Raw genomic sequence first — 15630 nt, 5'->3', positions numbered from 1 at the left:
CCAAAAAAAAAAAAAAAAAAAAAAAAAAAAAAAGTAAATTATGAAAATTATGTACAATTAAGAACATGACTAACATAATGACAAATCTTTTCTACAATGCAGTGAATAAGAGTTAGCATAAATACATTTGCTGGCTATTAACATCCCCCTAGTTACCTTTGTTTGAAATAATGTCTTTCAGATTGTCGACAAATGGTGCATTATAAATTAACATAAGCCTTCCTTTAGAACTTTATTATTTATTAAACTGTTCTTGCATGTGCATTCCTGACATTATAAATCTTCTCAGAGAAAAGAGCAGCGTATTAGCAAGAGGGAAGTCAAACTGCAATAAAAGAGTAAAGAGCAAGTGATGTGTTCTAAAATGTACTCTTCAGGAGTCTGTTCTGCTTTAGAGGGACTACACATTGATGAGTGCAGCCATGTGTCATGGAGATGACCAAATGCCATCAACTGTATAAAAAAGCGATCAGGTTCTCACTGGAGATGTCATAAGTCGTCCCCCAGATCCTCTAAAACACTCATTCTGGGAGTGACTCTTCCTGACTAGAAAATATCATGCAGGAAAACCTGGATTCAGTTGCCCAAGCTATCGGGTTTTTTTGTTTGTTTGTTTGTTTTTTAAAGATGATGTTGGGGGTAGGAGTTTATTAATTTATTTATTTATCTTTGCTGTGTTGGGTCTTCGTTTCTGTGCGAGGGCTTTCTCTAGTTGCGGTGAGCAGGGGCCACTCCTCATCGCGGTGCGCAGGCCTCTCACTATCGCGGCCTCTCTTGTTGCGGAGCACAGGCTCCAAACGCACAGGCTCAGTACTTGGGGCTCACGGGCCTAGGTGCTCCACGGCATGTGGGATCCTCCCAGACCAGGGCTCGAACCCGTGTCCCCTGCATTAGCAGGCAGATTCTCAACCACTGCGCCACCAGGGAAGCCCCAAGTTATTGTTTTTAGAGTCTTTTTAATTTACCACCAGAAGAAAGTTTAGTCATTAGCAGTAAGTAGAGCCAATGTCAAGATCTCCAGTAAATTCTGGCTGGAGTCAGATGCCTGCTAGCAAGCCATTATTTGTAGTGTGGAAATTATGCACGTGTTTTCTTATGTGTCTCTAATCTTCTTGGGTCTAGAAAGATATTAAAACTTGATGTGGCAGTGAGGCCTCCCTAATGCCATGAATGGTGTCCAGTAATCTAGTAAGCACTCCATAAATCCTTGAACAAAGGAAATCCTGGAAGGATAATCATATCACTGATGAAGCAAGTGATTACTTTTATCTATGATTTAAACTCTTCCAACAACTATGGATTTAACAGAGGTATTTGATGGACCTGGTGAAATGAGGAAGCTCTAAAGATTACAAGGTGGTTGAAAACTAACACACGTTAAATAACTGAAGACCAATCATATGCTGCACCGTCTGGTGTCAATGACCACTCAACTCCTGGAGGGCAGAGAGTGTTTTCCTGGTCTTGCCCACACAGAACAGGACATGTGTCATCTTGGAGCACTGCCCACAAATGGCATTTTGGTAAACTGATTTATCTACACAGTAGGAGACAAAGAAAGGGAAACTCTATCGGATAGACTTTTCAGAGGTGTTTCATCCTGATGGAATGGGCTTTCTGTGTAGAGGTGCCTGGAGTAGCCTGGAAAAATAAGGAATCTGCCTATCTCAGTTGAGTTACAGCTCTGCCACCATGAACACAATAAGGTCTTTACATTTCTCTTGGATTAGCCTGCATGGTTTTCTTCACTGATCATCCTTCTGATAAAATTGCTCAAGGTCCCCTTTATTTTGCTGGTATCTTCTCAGTCAAATTCCTGGGCATCCTGTCTAGGTGTATTGTTTATCTGTGGAGCTGTTATTTCAAAAGGATTACAGATTTGTTTCAAAAGGATTTCTCTTTCTTCCAACTTAGAGTTATGCCAACAGCAATGTCTGGTGGGAGTGGGGAGGGGATGGGGAAGGAAAGTATGACAAAGGAATACTGTAGAGGGAGGTTTAGGGGTTTGGAAGGAAAGAGAAAGCAGGATCAGGATTGGAGGTATTCCTCGTGCTTTCTCACCTTTTGCTTAAATTGAAAAAGTACCCAGTGTTCCCAAGTCAAGAAACTGTGGAAGCCCAGCAAACACTTTACCTTAGTTATTTAAGATTTGGTCATTCTGAATAATAAGCTGCAACTAAGAAGGCTTTTCCTATTGACAAAACATCAGCATGGCGGCTGCAGACTGTGCTTCAGATACAAGCAATTTATTCTTGGAGACCACAGCGGGGAAGAGTAGTGGGGGAAGACAGCTAAAGCTGTAACTTCATCTTGCTTGAAGTGCTGATGATTTTTCTGTTTGTCGATGGGTTGTTAACGACATGCATTACGAAAAATAGATAATGAATTATGTATCAAGGTTTCTGTTGCCATTTTAAGACCCATAAAAAACTCTCTGGGCCTAAAATACCACAAATTAAAAATGCAAATAATGATAAATCGGACCAATTTGCCACCTGCTACGATCTCTAGTGAGATCCCATTGTGAAGGTAAAGATGTTGAGACGACAGTTTGCAATTTGCTTGCAAACTTATCCAAATGGAAAAGGGAAGAGAAGGGGAGAAGGTGAAGGAGTGACTTCGTATTGTGGAACACATCTGAACCCTGGAGCCTGGAGCCACGAAGCTTGAGCAAAGCCCTCTCTGGGCCTGGGGCAGTACCAAAAGCTGAACAAGCCCATTGCCCCCAGCCTCCGGAGGAATCTGTGTTTGCACCTGTTTCTCATATGCTTTGAATATTTTTAGGAGTTTTAAATTTTATAGACCAACATCCTGGGAAAATACACTTCCTTGAAGTCTGAAAGCTTGGCTGGTAGTGTAAACAAATGCCTGCTTAATATGCAGGAAATGACTTGAAAATTGTTTCCTTTTCCTTTGGGAAAATATTTTTAAGCTGTGAAGGCTACAGGTCTTAAAAGCAAGTTGTTTTTGCTGTTGTTTAAGAGAATCAGGCAGAAACCTCCTCAAAGCACTTATTTATATACCATCCAAAAGACCCTCAGGGATCTGACTGTGTCACGCAATCCCTCTGCTTGAGCATCTGAGGATGCAGAATGTAAGCACAGAAGAGATAGATCACAGATGTCAGGTGATGAGCTATAATGGGATAGCCCCCCTACTAAGCACACACAGGTAAAATGTGGCCAGAGCATGTGCGCTGGTCTCCATACCTGAGAGAAAGATCCAGGGACTGGCTTATCCCAGGAGAAGAGACAGAGGTGATTCTGCCCACGTTAGCTTTGTCTTTTTCTATTTTTCTACCTAAGTGTCTGGAGGAGCACTTTCACCAGAGCATTCATTAATGAGTCATCACAGGAAAATGAGCTAATTAATGTGTCCTTTAATGACAGTTTTTCATTGGGTCACAACTAATGCCTTAAATGATTTTTCCTCTTCTACTCTTTATGCCAAGAGTATTAGCCTCTAAAATACAGGGAGACAAGTGTAAGTTGGGTGACAGGTATTCAGATGGGAAAAAGGAGGCCACTATGCTAGACAAGGACAGGGGACAGGCTTCGGGTGAGCACCCAGTGCAGCCATGCTTCATTTTCTAAAGGCTATGGAGTCGAAAGCACAGAGCTTGGCTCCAGAATCAGAATGACCTGGGTTCCAGTTCAGAGTCTTCTCCTAGCAACCATACAATCTTGGGCATCTATTGGAAGTTTGTTTTCTTATTTGAAAAATGGAGATGGGGGAGGGAACAAGTGTTAGGAAAGAACTGCTACGTGTGGGAAATGGAATGTTTGTTTTCCCCACCCAAACACTTGCCCTTGCCCTAATCTCTGTAAATGACATCTCGATTCACCCCATTGTTATGAGCTTTCAATGCCTCATCCCATTCAACCTCCAGAATGTCCTGGCACATATTAGGTACTCAGTAAATATTAGTTCAGTAAATAAATGAGTCAGTGACTGAATTAATGAATAATGACCTCTGAGGGTGTTGGTGAGGATTAAATGAGATGAAGAATATAAAACTCTTTGAAGAGGACCTGACCCATAGTAAGTACATAATTTTCCCCAGAGATCGCAGTGGGGATCCCTTTTTGTTCCCCAAAGCCCACTGGATTTTCAGCACCACAACTTTTCTTCCCAATAAACACAAATTAAATTTCAACACCTCCTCTGTTCAGAGGGTCTTCCTGATTTCTGCTAAGCTTCCCTCCCCAACCCCAAAGATATTTCCAGGATAAGAAAAAGTATAGGCTGTACGTATGAGCTCCATGATTAACAATAGGTCAAGGGAGTATTTTCCAATTGGAAAAATGCAGACCACTGAAACTGAAGCAGCCTGGCGTGCTGCTAAAATATTGCTGTGAAAAGAAGCAACATGGGCAGGAAAGACAGAGGCTGCAAAGAGGGGGAGGGAGAAAATGGGCAAACTGAGCTCCTGCCAAGTACAGACGGAGATTATTTTTTGAAAAATATCTCTGTGTTAAAGATTCATCACTGCACACAAAAAAAACTGGGAAAAAATCATTTCCTATACAAGTGCAACTATCAGTCTGAAATATCAGAGATATGGAGAAAATGGAGGCAGTTCTTAGAGGATATCAGGCAATGAGTAGTAGCACAAATTATATCAAAAGGAAATGATGAAAATGTAGTTTTTCTCTGAAAAAAAGTTACAGTTCTATATATAAATTAATCATAATATACCAACAACAGGGAGGCATGTGTTTTACTAGCAGCAAATTCACATGTAGATTAAATGTGGAAAATATATGTCAGGAGGGTGGATGGAAATATGGTCTGTAGACCGGGAGAATATCAGAACTGGATGGACCCTAGTTACAGAGCTATCTGAAAATTCAGCATTCATGCAAAAAATACTTAATTAAGCCTCTAGTATGAGCCAGGCTCTGGGTTGGGTGCTGGGATGAAATGATGAAAAGGTAAGTTCCTGCCCTCAGGACCTTACAGTCTAGTGGAGGAGATAGGGGTTCTTCATATAATCACACAAATAGCTTTAAAAATCATGCTGAGTGCTAAGAAGTAAAAGAGCAATTTTAAAAGCAATGACTTACTGGGACAGCTGACTCTGCGTGAGTGTGTGCATGTGTTTAAAGATTTCTCAGAGATGACAACTTTTAAATGAAAATGGAGGGTATGAGGGAGATAGACAGCACGGAATGGGAAAGATGGTTCCAGGCACAGCAACTGCACATGAAAAAGCCTAGTGAAGAGAGGGAAAAGAGAGGCCTGTGTAGAGAATTGTGACTAGCTCCCTATCATAGGGAGTAAACAGAAGAGGTGACAGGTGATCGAGGTGCTAAAGAACCACTCAGCCATGGCCTTACTACTTGGCAGCCTCGGTAAGAAGTTGGAATTCACTGTAGGGTGAATGGGGAGCTATCTGAAGGTTTCAGCAGGTGAGTGAGTGACTCAGCTTGGCAAGATCCACTCTGCCTAGTGCACAAAGTGGCTTGGAGGGGACAAGACTGGCAGGAGTTGGACAACTGCTGTAGGAAGGCATAGTCCTCCCAGGAAGGGGGCGGGGGGAGTGGCAGAAGGACCAGCACATCTCAACCAGCAGGTGACTCACTGCAGTTGGAGTGACAGCACAGGCTCCTGGCTGTTTCCAGGACAGCTGTCTTATCTAGGAGTTCCCAGGAACTTCTTTGTCCCTAGGGCCTCTCAGTGCTCTCCAGAGAGACACAGGGAGGAGAGAGAGAACAGAGCCGGCTCTTTATTTCTTCTCCAAGGTGGAAGCCCAGTGGAGTAGCAGGAGGGCAGGACAGTGATGAGGATTCTGATGTTCTACCTTGAACTTTGGAGGTACAGAAGGGTGTGCCCCAGGCTTGGCCAAACTATTCACGGCATAGCACTGCCAGCACAAAGGTATCGGAAAGTGGGTTCAGAAGTGATAACCCCAGTATAAAAAGTTTTCCACTAGATGTCAATCTTTCCACTGCGCTTTTCCAGATTCTCAAGACATCTTTCCCCCTGTGCTTGCTGCATGGCCCAAGTAAAGTTTACATTAAAGTAGAGGAAAATATCTAATCTCATCTCTGATTTGTGTTCAACTGGAGCTCATTTTAGCATAAATAAAGGCACGAAGGAGACGGCTCCCTCGTCTTCCTCCAAGACTCTGGATGTTGAGAATACCAGACCAGGAGGATACTGGAGGCAGATGAGGCTCTTCTGGGTACCCAGAATCCTCCTTGGTGAAATCCCAGTTGAGTCTAGGTGGATATATTAATTTCCTAGGGCTGCTGAAACAAAGTACCACAAATGTGGTGACTTAAAACAACAGAAATTTATTTTCTCACAGTGCTGGAGGTCAGAAGTCCAAAATCAAGGTGTTACCAGGGCCATGCTGGCTCTGAAGGCTCCAGGGTTGGATACGTGCTTCCTTGGCAATCCTTTGCCTATAGATACGTCACTCCAATCTCTGCCTTTGTTGTCACATAATGATCTCCCTGTGTGTTTGTCTCTTGCCGTCTTCTTGTAAGGACATTCTTAGAAGGACCAGTCATTCTGGATTAAGGGCTCACTCAGTAGGACTTTGTTTTAACTATACCTGCAAAACCTATTTCCAAATAAGGTACCATTCTGGAGTTCTAGGAAGGATGTGAATTCGGTGGGGACACTACTCAACCCTATACAATAGGTAGCAGCAGGCTGAGAAACTGAGGAAGGCTGACACCAGGAATCTAGGCAGACCCACAGAACAGGGCAGGAAAAAAGCGCAAAGGTCAGTTATTCTGGGAACCAAAGACAGTCCTAAAACTAGGAGGTCATTCTGGAAGAAAGGACAGAGACTATTGATGCTTTCTACTGACCAAGGCACAAGCTGAGAAAGAGACAGGCTAATTCTGTAAAAGCCTCTGTGTGTGTGTGTGTGTGTGTGTGTGTGTGTACGTGTGTGTACGTCTCTCCGTGTGTGCATGTGTGTGCATCTGTGTACGCATGTGTATGTGTGTGCATCTGTACCTGTGTGCATGTACGCATGTGTGAGCGTGTACGTGTGTGTCCGTGTCTCCGTGTGTGTACGTGTCTCCGTGTGTGTGCACGTGTATCTGCATGTATGTGTGTGCACATGTACGTGTGTATGTTTAGGTGTGTATGTGTGTGTAGGTTATGTGTGCATGTATGTACGTGTGTGCGCATGTCCGTGTGTGTGTACGTGTGTGTGTGTGTGCGCGTGTGTGTGTCTAGGAGAGGCAGGGTGGCTAAGAAGTGGGAGGTAGCTGACAGAAGCAATGGGGGAGACAGTAATGGGCCACGACCCCTATCCAGTAGGAAAAAAACATTTTCAAGTGTTGGGTTTGGGGATAATGAAGATAAAACACACGGATTAGAAAACTTTTAGAGAATATAGAAAAGTAGAGGGAACAGAAAGGTCAGCATTGGGCTTCCCTGGTGGCGCAGTGGTTGAGGGTCCGCCTGCCGATGCAGGAAACACGGGTTCGTGCCCCGGTCCGGGAAGATCCCACATGCCGCGTAGCGGCTGGGCCCGTGAGCCATGGCCGCTGAGCCTGCGCGTCCGGAGCCTGTGCTCCGCAACGGGAGAGGCCACAACAGTGAGAGGCCCGCGTATCGCAAAAAAAAAAAAAAAGGCCAGCACTAGCTCTGCCGCGTCTAAAAAAGTAATTTATGTTTTGGTATGTTTGCTCCTAGTGCTCCCTCTACCCCCAGGTACAAAAATTGAATTAATACTATAATTACTTGATGGATCAATACTGTCATATTTTTGTTTCCCTTCATACTTTATCCCCTATTCTCCCTCAGCCCCCAAAAAAGCACCCACTTCAATGTATTTAATGTATTTACACCGAATATTGTGGCATTCCCCCATGTGATATCAACACATTACAAATAACAGTTCCTAGAAAATTTTAGTGTCATGTGTCCTGAGGAAAACTCTTCCACTACCATCTTAGGTTGCAATGGTTGGGGGCCTGTGAATTAACTAACAAAAGACGGATTAGGGAGAAAAGACCGAGTTTATTCACATGCACACAGAAGTGCATAAGAGAAGTGGCTCCCTAAACAGCTAAAGACAGGGGTTTATATACCAACCTAGCAGGGCAAGGAAGAGGAGAAAAGGGTTTGAGGAAAAACAGGATGTTTAGGAAACACATGGGCTTTTAGGGAAACAAAGGGAAGGCTTGAGAGCTCATGAAGTTTGTTCTCATCCAGGCGGTCAGTCTCCTTTCTGGCTGTAAACCACGCCCCCAGCCCCTCCACAGAGGGGATTTATGGCAACTGTATTTTTGGGAGGCTCTCCTCAAGTTAGCAAACGAAGTTTAGTTACTGTTTGTTCAGATGTTTTTAACTTAAAATAATCTTCATGTCATTTTGATGATTTTGAGAGTGCCTACACATACTCATGAAAACTAAACCTCTGAGTCCCATCACAGAACTCCTGTGGACCAGTATGAGGTGAGGCTGGGCCCCAGGGACTAAGGAAGGGCCATGTGAAGGAGGGTGTCTGAGTCGTGCCCAGGGAGAGACAGATTTGCCTGTGTAGGGGAGGAATTTTCCCTCCACCCTTCTGAGGGCATAGCTGAGACCCCTGTGATAAAGATTAACAAAAGAAAAACAAACACAAGTACAGAAGCACATATACCTTGTGCATACATGAGAAATACCAAGGGAAAAATGAGTAACTCTCTGAAGCGGCTTAGAATTCAGGATTAAATACCATCTAATAGGGAAAGGTATGGAGGATGGGGGAAGGGGTGCAGGCCTTTTAGGGGAGCGTAAATGAATTTTAGGAAACACGAATGGGCGCGTGACAACAGCCCATCTTCCCTGGTTCAAGAAGCTCCCAGGGAAGGGATTTATGGCCATCAAGTTCCTTTTGGAGGATCTGTCTTGAGGCAGAAAAGCGGCATTCAGAGAAAGCCTCTCTCTGCATTTGCTGTTTTTTCAAGTGTATCATGCAAACAGATGAGAGAACTCAGAGATAAGTAACTCAAAGGGGTGGTTAGAACTTGGGCTTACATAACATCGTAATAAAAGGATAAATTTTTAGACACATGACAAGACAACAGAAAAGAACTCTGAGCTTCTAGGGGCATCAAATTGTGGGAAGGTAAATATATGGGGAAACTAATGGTAGATGAGAGCTAGATTTAACAAGGTTGCTGCGTAGATACCTCTGGTGCTGTCTCTGGGCTGGTAAGGGTCTAGAGTTGTCTCTGGTGATTAACATCTGTTTTCCTTGGTAGAGAGCGGAGGAGGGACACCCTTTACAAATTTATGCTCTGCTTTTAGCCAAATAGGAGAGTGCAGAGAGCTTTTCTTGTATCTGCTGCTTCTTAATTGCCTTTAGCTCAAAAGAATCCTTAAGACAAAGTGGCACATTTTAGGGTGGCAGATTCTGCTACCCTTCAAGCCCATGAATTGTAAGAAGCTGGAAAATACAATAGCAGCTCTTGGATTCCAGGTAGAGTTCCATTTAGTACCAATTAGGAAAACTGAGAGAACTGCATTTGATTGCAAAGGGAAAAAAGTTTCCATCATTCAGAAATCTCGCTAGGCATTGATGAACTAGTGTCTCTCTCTCTTTCTTTCTCATTTATAAACTATGTGATCAGTACCTACCGTAAGTGTTATACACTCAAACACAGTGTAGGGATAATAAACACTCTTTTAATATCCTGGCACAGGCTTCCTTTCAAAACGTGTATTACCCTAGCACTAGAAGGCCATGGACTTTTCCATCAGCTCTCAGTAAGACAGATCAGGTGGTATGGTACCGTCTGCACTCTTGCCGACCCCAGGAGCCTGGAGGAGTTGGAGTACAGGCTCTGGTCACCACAGATGCAGAATGGTATAAGGCCCTGGAAAAATAAGGAAACTAATCTTGTGTACCTAGTCCTAAAATTACAGTGATGTAAGAATGACTGAGGCTAAAATTTTCCAAATACTATCAATTCTCAAACAGAAAAGCACTCCCCAAATGCCTGGTAGCATGATTATCTTTCATATTATTATGTTCTTTCCATCTCCCATACCTACAGTGTGAAATTAATAATAATGACCTGTTTTTCTGGGCTGCAGAGCAGGTTTACTAATTACTGATGGATAAGTGCTTTGAACATTAAGAAGGGCCATGCTGAGATGCTAAGCTTCTCTCTCTCTTCCTCTCTTCACCCCCACACACACATCCTGGAAATACAATACACTTCCATTTACCAGTAATACAGGTGTTTGGACCTGGGGCATCAGAACTCATGTTTGCATCTTGGGGAAGGATAGCACGCCTTTTACTGATACATGTTGAAGACCAGGGCTTTGCCTGTTGAGTTAATAGCTCTCTCCAGCTTCTCCTACATATACTTTGAAAGCAGCAGCTCAAGAATCTTTCTGATGACAAGTTCTCTTTTCTGGTGATTATTAATTTTGCTTAAAGTTTATTCTCCAAAGAATTCACCTAATACCTTCCTGAAGCACATCAGAAACTTGATTTTTTATGTGCTTAAACCTGATATTTTAATGTAAGCATGGAGATGAGACCAGGAAATGTGGAAAAAATGTTTTAATTTGGCTTAAGAAAACTAGGAGCAAGAGTTTATTTCCCCAAATGGTATTCCCTCTAAGATTACAAAAGTAGAAAGCAGATTTTAAACACAGGGTTAGATCTTTTCTTTACCTAAAGCAAATATGTGAGGAGTGTGCTCATGGTAGTCAGATTTCAGAGATTACTTGAGGTAACCAAATAGCTTGGAGCCTTATGGTCACACTCTGCCCAGGGCACAGCATATGTCACACAGGCGATTTGCCACCATAAAAGACAATCCTCGGGGGCAATGCTAGCATGGGGGGCGCTGAGTGAGGAGACCCAGGGCCCCACCAGGAACTGACTTGTGACCTTGGCTCAGTCACTTTACTTCTCTGCAGCTCATCTTCCTCATGAATAAAACCAGGTACTTTAACTAACAATCCCTTGTTGAGTCCCCACTTCTCTAGGCCTTTCTGCTTCTCATCTCTACAGGGCATTTTCATAAACATCTAAGTTGAGATTTAAGAAGAGATGATTATTCCCATTTTACAGTTGAGGAAACGGACTGAGAATGGTTAGATGGTTTTCAGCAAATGGTGGTCTTCTTTCTGTGTGCCAGATACTGTACTAGGCACTAGGTCTACAAGTGTGGAAGAGACCTGAACTCTGTCCTCAAAGCAATGGGAGAGACTGGAGTATTGAGGGATAAATACAACATAGTAGAGTAGGAGCAATATGCTATGAGAACACAAAGAAGAGCGCAGCAAACTGCCTGGTGATGTGAGATAAGCATTCCTGGAAAAGATGATATTCTGAAGTGGTTCTCGAAGGATGAGTTTGGCAAATGGAGAAGGGAAAGAAAGACAAAAAGGCAGACGAATACCATGTGCAGAGGCGTGAATGGCCCAGTGTTCTTGGTGGGCAGGTGCAGCTGGATGGGTTTAAGGGAAGGGGGCTAATCTTAGGGAGGTATATTGAAATATGGTAATAAAGATGCATGGATATTATCCTGTAGCTTTTTAACCATGGGGATAGTGGTTTGGCATCCGGGTAGAAGGAACTGTTGTCGGTAAACAGTCCAATCAGGAGGCTAATTCAAAAGTCTAGACACTAAATTATAAGGACTTGAATTAAGATCACGACTGTGAGTGTGGGCAGTAGGGCTCAGACAGTAGAGATTCTTTAGATCAGAATCCATAGATCTTGGCAACTAATTGGCAAAAACAAAGATGAACCCAGGACTTCTAGCTCAGGAGGCTGAGTGGATGGGGCCTCTATTTCCTGAAGCAGAAAGCAGAACATCGGGTTTGGATGTTTGGAAGACCCATGTGTTCAGCTTGGGGCATGCAGAGTTTGAAGTGTCTGCGGGACCTACCAGTGTAGATGACCACTTGGCAGTTGGATATTGAAATCTGCTCCTTAGAATACAGGTTGGAGTTGGAGGTAAAAACCTGGGAGTCATCAGCACATAGGTAACAATCGAAGCTGTAGAGAGAAATGAAAGCATATCAAAGCCTTGGTCTCTCTCTATCTATATTTTTACAAAACAGCTTTAAGTCCTACTTCCAAGTGTTATTAAGTCATTCTTTGGATAAATCAGTCAAAAAACTAGAATCTTATTTTCCTGGTTAGATTTGAACTTATTTAAATGCAATCACTTACTCATCTTTTACCCGTGTCTTCCGGGACTTCTAGAAAGTCAGTGCAGTTTGCTATGCACAAGATAATGAGCCTTGAACAGGCAAGTTTGGCTCCAAGACCATCTCTGAGAGCCAAGAATAGACCCCCATTCGCACCTCCTAGATCTGTTCCCTGGTAGCCACACACCAGCACTTATTTGTGCCTCAGCTTCCCATAAATAAAATTCTTGAATCAGAGTATATGTATGGTCATTTTATGCAACATTTACCAAGTCCTATAATGTGGCATGCCCTGGGCTGAGATATACAAATGAATGAAGTTAATTAGTCAAGTATGAATGTGCCAAAAATACAGAGGGCACTTTGACAGGTCTGCTGGACCCTAAGAATAAAATGCAGTGGGTGCCTAAGCATGAAACAGTGGATCTCCCCAGGGATATCAGGAAAGCCATCCTGGAGTTACCTTCCGCCTGGTCTTAAGAAGAGTAGAGGTTCTTAGAGGAAGTAAAGAGGAGCATCAGTCCAGACTTGGGAACACGATGGACAAAGGCATTGAGATGAAGAGAACGGTGTATGTATGCTCTTTTGATCAGAGAAATCATAAGTACTGACGTGCCTAATTTGGTTTTGGGGTTTTGTTTTATAATTAGCAGCGTTCTACATTTTTTTAATTCCTACCTTGCCATCTAGTCATTAGCCCCTCTTAATCAATAGCACTTTTCAGCAATCACAAGTAAATTTTTAAAAAATTACTTCTATACATATGCTGCGCTATAATTACTCTTTAAAAGAAGTTTCCTGAACATCTACTATTCTGAATCTATAATCAGGTGAATCATGACATAATCCTCTGGAAGGGTATGTTATCTGCTAATGCCAATTCTAAATTAGTGTTTCTCTGAAATGTTTTCACAATATACGATAAGTACCAATAAGATGCATAGGTCATATTTGCTCTGAATCTCATTTTGGATCTCCTTTTAATTTGATGTTTAAAGACAACAAAGTTATTAGATATCAAGTAGACAAGACTGCAGTCCTGGCCAAGACAGCACCAAGGGTGAACACTCCTCTCCAACACTGAGATTTAAGGGTTTAGCAAATTCACCCAAAGGAAAACAGGCAGGTTTAAACATTGTAACTCACTCAAATTTTTTTGCTTACGTTGGTAAATGTGCAATTAATGTAGAAAATGAAACTGTTTATAAGAAAAAGAAAATTCACCTATAATCCCATCAGATACTACCATGTTATAATCCCATCAGATACTAATTTCCTTCCAGCGTTTGACGTCCAAAGCACACCACATACTGAGTTCTTGCTTTCCTTCTGTACTTTAAATCCTGCTGGTACTAAAACTTAAATGTATCCCCAATCCATTTTCATCCCTGCATCCTTACCACCACTCGTCTTGATCAGATGATCACAAGAGCTTCCACCACACAGGTGAAGCTGTCCTCCACATAGGGCCAGAAGGATCCCACTGAAGTGCAAATCAGACCGTGCCTTTCTCCCACTTAAAAAGCTTTGGTGCCTCCCCACTGCCTGTGGAATGAAGTTCAAGCTTATTATCATGGAAGACAAAACCTTCCATGGCCCTCCATGGTCCTGTCTACTTCCCCAGACTCATCTTCTGCTGCCCTGTGCCTCTACTTGCATAGTTTCCTGTATATTCATATAGCATGTTTTTTGTGCTTTTGTTTATGCTATGTCCTCAACTCGGAATATGCTTCCTCCACTTCTTGAACTCGGTAACTCTGATTTACCCTTCAAGATCCAGTCACAGCTTATTTTCTCCAGGGCAACTTCCCTGAATACCCAGGTAGAGCTAAGAGCCCATCTTTGATGATGATGTCCCAAAGCACTCAGCCTACTTCTGTCCCTTTATCATTCAGTTATTGCCACAATGATGTTGTGTAACAAAACACCCCAAAACACAGCAGTCTACATGTCAACATTTGTTGTCATGTTCACAAGTCTTTGGGTCAGAGGAGGAGGCTGCTCTACATGTCTTATTCTGGGATCCAGGCTGGATGGACAGTGGAAACCAAGGGCACTCCAAGGGTAGAGGTCAGAACTCCCACAGAGACATGGGAAAATACATGATGCCTCTTAAGCCCTAAGTTTAAGGGTCACACACTGTAATTTCATGAACTAAAGCAACTCCATGACCAAGTTCCCTACCAATGGGGAAGGAAGTGTGCTCGTCTCAAGGAGACGGGGAAGGAGGAAGGAAACATCTGCTAAACAAGGAGCCCATCTAACACAGTGCTCATGTCATAAATGGTAACTCTCTTTCCAGTTGCTTGGTCCAAAAACCTCATTCATCCTTAACTTTTCTCTTGCTTTTTCTTGATGTCCAATCCATCGATAAATCCTCTCGGCTCTATCCTTCGAAGACATCTAGAATTGTATACTTCTCTCCCCCTGAGCACTTACTTTTCTGGTCCAGGCCACCTTCATCTCTCCCTTGGATAATTGCAACAACCTCTTACTGGGTCTTCAGGCTTCTGCTCTTGCCTCTCACGATTCATCCCATCCCAACAGCCAGGGTGCTCCCCTTCAAGCATACACCAGATCCTGCTAACGCCGCTTCTTGAAACCCTCCAATGACTCCCTAGCTCCCCAGAGAAAAAGCCACAGTGCTACAGGTGACTCTTAGGGCTCTGGCCAGCTGTCGCCTGCAGTTGCTCCGGCCTCACCTCTCTCCTCGTTCTCCTCGTCACCCACTCTGCCCCAGTGGTTGGCCTCCTCGCTGGTCCTCAGAAACGCCAGGTGCTCTCCCTCTTCCGCTTTGCCCTCTTCTCCCTCTTTGTACCCGTGACCCTCTGCCTGGAGCGCTCCTTCCTCATACGCATCTACGTAGACAGCTCCCTCCTTCACCAACTCTCTGTACAAAATCGCCTCTTCAGGGAGTTCCTGCCTAACCACCAATGTAAAACAGAAAACCTGAAGTCCCCAGGCCCCCCGTAAAACAGAAGCTCCACGAGGGCAGGGAGTCTGTTTTGCTTATGGCTGTATTCAAAGATTGAGAACAGTGCCTGGAACAGGGTGGGAACCCAATGACTATTTGTTGAATGAGTGACCAGCACTGCCATATAATATTAGAACAACTGGGTTAACGTCTCGTCTCACCATGGGTAGGCAGTGACCGCATCTCACTCCTCCTTGCATCTCCAGTGCTGGGCACAGCTTCTAGGACACAGAAAGCACAGTAAGCCCAGGCTGAACTGGCTGGAACATTTTGTAAGGACGGATTACTGGAAAGCACTCAAGCTTTCCATCTAACAGACTCTTACCGTTTCTACTGCTTGCCAACTGGGCTTATTTGGAAGGTAATGTTTTCCCAGGAATTACTATGAGGCTGAATGTAAAGAAACGCAGGTCTAATGGGCAGAGACCACGCCTGCCTTGCTTCTCATTTATCTCCAGGGTGCCAGCACAGTGCTCGGCATGGCGTAAATGCACTATTCTTTTTTTTTTTTTTTTTTTTTT

At 43.5% G+C, this 15630-nt stretch overlaps 1 protein-coding gene and 1 pseudogene across 3 annotated transcripts in view; both read left to right on the top strand.

Annotated features, from left to right (window-relative positions):
* TRPC7 (transient receptor potential cation channel subfamily C member 7) overlaps positions 1-15630 on the top strand; it is a 145966-nt gene that overhangs the window by 21467 nt on the left and 108869 nt on the right. The gene's annotated exons all lie outside the window — the stretch shown is intronic.
* The window catches only part of LOC103087841 (40S ribosomal protein S4 pseudogene), a 27065-nt pseudogene that overhangs the window by 1539 nt on the left and 9896 nt on the right, over positions 1-15630 (top strand).

Source organism: Lipotes vexillifer, unplaced genomic scaffold, assembly GCF_000442215.2.
Source record: "Lipotes vexillifer unplaced genomic scaffold, Lipotes_vexillifer_v1.1 scaffold217, whole genome shotgun sequence".
NCBI lineage: Eukaryota > Metazoa > Chordata > Mammalia > Artiodactyla > Lipotidae > Lipotes > Lipotes vexillifer.
This window is presented reverse-complemented; position numbering and strand designations above follow the sequence as displayed.